Raw genomic sequence first — 5,771 nt, forward strand, 5'->3', positions numbered from 1 at the left:
TGTATATATCTATATACGCATATATATGTGTGTATATATCTATATACAGACATATATATGCGTATATTGATATATATATAGAGATAGATAGATAGATACACACATATATGAGGAAGACATGGCTAGACAGTAGTTTTTATGGAAATAATCTGGGAGTTTTGTTGAACTTCAATGTCTATGTGAGTAAATGGTGTGCTATGGTAATGTTGAAGGGTGATACAATCTTGAGTGGTATTGAGAGGTATAGTATCCAGAAATAAAGCCGAGTTGGTCCTGATGTCATCTCCCTGATCAGACCATATCTGAAGTCTTGGATTTAGTTCTGAATGCTATATTTTGTGAAGGATATGATTAAGCTAGAGGGCATCTAGAGGAGGTCAATCACAATGGTGAAGGGCTTCAAGTTTGTGCTGCAAAAAAGATTGGTTGAAGAATCTGGAGATGCTTTGCCTGGCAAAGAGAAGCCTTAGGAGAGAAATGAAAGCTATTTCAAATCTTTGAAGAACTATTATTGGAAGAGGGATTATGCCCCTTCTGTTTGACACCAGAGAGTGGACCTAGAAGTCATGAGTAGAGAGGACAATGGTCTACCTTAAGAAGCGGCAGGTTCCTCCTCCCTGGAACTCTGCAAGCAAAATCTAAGGAACTATGGCAGTATGTTGTAGAAGGCATTGTTTATCAGATATAGGCAGAATCTCTCAAAACTGTGAAATTCCATGTTGTTCTAAGAAATCAGGAATATCATAGAAATATCCATATTAATCTTGACAAAACAGCCAAGAAGTTGAACAAATTTGAAAATAGAATTTAATAGTATGTAGCATTTAGCTGCACTTCAAGGTTGGCTAAGTCCCTAATAAGTATTTCATCCTCACAATCACCCTGGTTGCTATTATACCCATTTTACAGAGGAAGAAACTAATGTAGGGGTTAAGTGACTTGCCCAGGCTCATGTAGCTGTGGAAGTCTCATAGGCAGAAAAGTATTATTTTCCTGAAGAAAAAAAAATCTTGATACTGGGGCTGAATGGAGCAAGAGGAATTGAAGGTTGAATTTGCCTCTTAACACTGAACTGTCTCAGACATTTTTGAGCAGAAAGGTGGGGAGAATGTGCAGGAAATTTTTTCCTTTTCTCATAACAAAAAAAAAAAATAGTTGAGAAGATTTAGCCTAAACTTCTATCTCTTCAAAGAGGGAGACAAAAACATTTGGATGCAAGGACAGCTTGAATAGACATTTGTGTTTGTTGTCTTTAATCCAGATGGCATTAAATAAATGAAGACAAAAAGTTATATTAAAAGTTTTAGGGACTTTGAACTACATCCATTTATTATGTGTAGCAGATAGAAGAACATTATTTGAAAGCCATTAGATTGTGTGCTCCTTGTGAACAGGGATTCCTTGTACCTTCTTTGTCTTGCACCTTTCTTTGTATCCCCAGCACTTAGCACAGTGCCTGGCCCATAATAGGGGCTTAATAAATGCTTGTTGCCTTGATTTAACTTGACTTGACTGAACTTGCAAGCCTTTTATCTATAAACAGGGAAGTTTGAAAATGAGAATGCTAAGATTGCCTTTGTCACATGGAGTGTGTGTGGCAGGTGTTGCCTGAATAGATTAATTAGTGACCTCAAATGCTTGGTATTTTCAGTGTGAGTGGATGAATACAATCAGAAGTTCAGAGTTGAAAGGAATTGTTGTAGTTCTCTGCTCCAGCTCTCTCAGAGAGCCAAAGTGACTTTCCCAATGTCACACAACTAGATAGTGATGGGTTGGGACTAAAAGCCAGGATACCTAATTGACAGGACCATAGTCCACTATACCAAATTGGTTAGCACTTAATAAATGTTTGTGGACTGACTGACTTTACTTCACCACAATTCAATTCAATTCAATTCAACAAACGTATAAAACATAATGCTAAGTAAATTCATAATTGAATAAGGCAGAGACTCTACACTCAAAGAGCTTATGCATAGGGATATTGGGCAGGTAGACAAATACTGTAACATAAAATAATATGGTGAATGCATAGGAGAACTGAAAACAAAGTTATATAAGGGACTGGAGGTGTTAAAGCAGATTTCACAGAGCCCCGGACCTAAAACTCACAGACTACATCCACAGTCTTCACCAAATGTCAATTTACTCTTATTTTAAGCACAATATTAATGGGCTAAGTGTATTTGAATTGTCAGCCCTTTCCAAACTTGCTCTATATGGCTTCCTTTTATATGCAGCTATACCCATACAGACAAATGATAATTTTACTTTATAAAGAGTTTCACATAAAGCCAACTTGGGTAGTTTGCATTTTATGTACCTCATGAGCAGTTGACTGCTTCTGTATGAGCACCAACCTGCAGTGATCATCACATACGGAGAGTTGAAGTAAGTTTTGTTAGTTTCTCCACTCCAAAACCCCATGTTTTGCTTGTTTATAGACGTGATAATTTTGTGTATCATGCCTCTTAAAATGAAGAAAGGACTAAAGCAACTCTGCTCAATGTCTCTCTCATCTCTTTTAATCTTTCCCTATTACTTCACTTTGTTGAGTGAACATGATGTTATTTGAATTGTTTTTATTGATTGTTTCATTCTTAAATTTTTTTTTAGTATTAAGTATTTAATTATGTAAGTTTTAATATCAATGAATATTAAATAGGTGTTCATTATTAAATAGGTATTCATTTTGGGACTCAGGAACACATAACATTTGTCACTTTAAAATTAATGGTAATTACCATTTCAATTTGCCAGAAAACAGTTTTCAGGAATGAAGAACTTTCATAAGATTGGGTGAGACAGTCCACCATGCACCAGTGAAACTGTTCTCCAAACGTGCCCTAGGTTTTCCACCATCATGCTTTGTTCATGTTTTTCTCTATACCCAGAATGTTCTCAAGAGTAGAAGATGAAAAGTGGCAAATTAGAAGAGGGCAGGAGTGGGGAATATAGGGCAGGGAGCAGAATTGTGTGGAGTCAAATCCAATGAGAAGTGATAGATGACAACCTGATAGCAAGAAAATAGATGGAAATGCAATTTAAAAAAATAGACACGAGAACTAACTTGCTCTCTCATAGCGTGTTGCTTGGCCCACTCCTTGGCATGCATTCTATTCTGTATAAGAATGTTTTGTGTACATGTGTTATCTGTTCTACAATATGATCAGCCCTCCATACACTGTCTCCTTTTTCTTCCAGCCCTTACTGTGCCTAGTACCTAGTAGGCATTTAGATATTTGTGGAATTGAATGAAATTTAATAACAACAGGAAAATTTCTAAAGACAGATGAGTTTTTTGGTCCATACATTCAGGCCAGCAGCCTGGGTGGAAAGACAAAAATTCCCTGTAAATAAAGCATTGTGCTTCCAGTGCTTTTTAGTTTGAGTTAAAAATGGGATTATAAAAATGTCTTTTCTAAAAATATTCTATTCATTTACTCAGTCATTCATTTTTAATTCATAAAAAGATATGAAACATCTTCCCAGTACCAGGCACCATACTAGGGCCTGGGAGAGCTACAAAGATAAATTATACACAGTTCCTTACCTTCAGAGAACTTCCAATGCCTAAACAGCCAGTAGATTCAATGTTAGAATCACTCAAACCACTTTCTTCCTCATTCCCCAGCTTAACTGACCAATTCAGTCAACATTGTTGTTTAGTTGTTCAGTCAGGACTGATTATTCATGACCCTGTGAACCACAGTGTCCAGGATTTTCTTGACAAAAATACTGAAGTGGGTTTGCAATTTCCTTCTCCAGTGGGTTAAGTCAAACAGAGGTTAAGCGACTTGCCCAAGGTCACACAGCTAGTAAGTGTCTGAGGATGGATTTGAACTCAGGTCTTCCTGACTCTGGGCCCAGCACTCTAGCCATTGAGCCATCTAGTTGCCCCAGTCAACATACTCAATCAGTTACCATAAATATAATGGAACTCACATTTAAGGAGCACTCTACACTTTACAAAAATAACTGAAATTTCATAGCACCTCATAATTTGGAGGAAAAATAAGCAAAAAAACCATCTGTCAGTTCCATTTTACGGGTCAGCCACAAATGAATGGCTCACCTTGGCATAGTGGAAAGAGCATTGATTCTAAGTCAGATGACTTGGGTTCAGATTCCCACTCTCACACTTACTAGCTATATGACCTTGGGTCAGTCCCTTAAACTCCCTCAGCCTCAGTTTCCTCATCTGTCAAATAGGAGGTTTCTAAAATCTCTTCCAGCTTTCTCTCTGTGGTTCTTGTAAGATTACCTAGTTGATTAAAGAATTCCCATGATCAACTCCCTTTCCCCCCTCCCACATATGAGAACAATACTACAGATATTATTAAATGTATAGATGAAGAAACTGAGACTCAGAGAGGCTAAGGGATTTACACAGAGTCACACAACTAGCAAATTTCGAAAGCAGGATTTGAACTCAGGTCTTCCTGAGTGCAGTTATCTATCCACTGTCCCACACAGGGTCTGTGTATATATGGTGGGAAGGGAGGATGGGGAAGAAAAGGGAGGAGGTATGAGCAGTATGTCTATTGGTATTATACTGTATATATCGCAGCCTGGTATAGTGAAAGGATTCTGAGACCAGGAACCAGAAAACCTGTGTTCTTGCCTCAAGGCAAATAAATTAAACAATTCAGGTATAAGCATCCTTAAATAGTAAGCTGATCTGAGAACAAGGCAGATAGAACCGGGGACTCCAGAACACCTCCTTGCTAAATAGGTTCAGTCTTAACACTGAGAACAAGAGACCCCAGAAGAGCCCCTTCCTCTCCTCCTCCTTCTCTCTCTCCTTCCCTCTCTCCCTCCTTTCTCTCTCTCTTCTTCTTTCTCTCCCAGTCTTTTTCTCTATCTCTTCTCTACCCATACACACGCGCACACACACATACCCACACACACACACACACACACACACACACACACACACACACACAGAGTCCCTGTTACATGAACCACTGCAAATCCCCATAGCGACTGACCTTTTTGAGTTCAGGTTGAGGCTGAATTCTGGGCACATAAACATAATGTGGTCCCCCTGGGAGCCAGGCTCATGCCATAGCTTCATTATAATTTATTAATCGCAATTATTTCAAGATGAAAATATAAGCTCAATATTTGGCCACACACATGTTACATATAAAAGGCTTCAAAATATCAGAAGTGCAATTTCCTGTGGGGGATAAAAAAAAGCACAGAAAAATCCTGTTTCAGGCCCTAAAACTAAAGGGCAAGGTGCCCCTGCAACCATGGTGATGATAATAGCTCACACTTTTATGGAGTTTTAAGGCTTATGAAGTGCTTTTCCTACAAGACCCCTTTGAGGTTAGGGAAGTATTATTATCTCTGTTTTACAGATGAGGAAATTGAAGCCTTGAGAGTTTAAGTGATTTAACTTGGCTCACAGAGCCCATACCTCAGTGACTCTGTAGTGCCAATTCTAGTTAGAGTTGTCTTTTCTTTCCTTTCATTCACTTGTCTATCTTATCCTTCCCAACCTGTGGAACATCTTTTCTCAGCTGGAATTTTTTTTTTTTGAAATGTTGCTCAGTGCTGGACAGCTAATGTGAGACAATTAGGAACAAGCAGAGTGGCCACGCTGGAATTCCCTGAGCAGAGCTCACTTGACATGAATGTTCATTGAAGCTCTCAGAACATCACCATGAGCAGCTTCAGCAACTGGACTCATTTGTAAATCTCCCAATCAGGTACAATGCTGACCAGAGATCACCATATGAAATTAGTTATTGTTCGGTAGGAGC

The sequence above is a fragment of the Vombatus ursinus genome, unplaced genomic scaffold, assembly GCF_900497805.2.
Source record: "Vombatus ursinus unplaced genomic scaffold, bare-nosed wombat genome assembly UNPS02014789.1, whole genome shotgun sequence".
In the NCBI taxonomy this organism is placed as follows: domain Eukaryota; kingdom Metazoa; phylum Chordata; class Mammalia; order Diprotodontia; family Vombatidae; genus Vombatus; species Vombatus ursinus.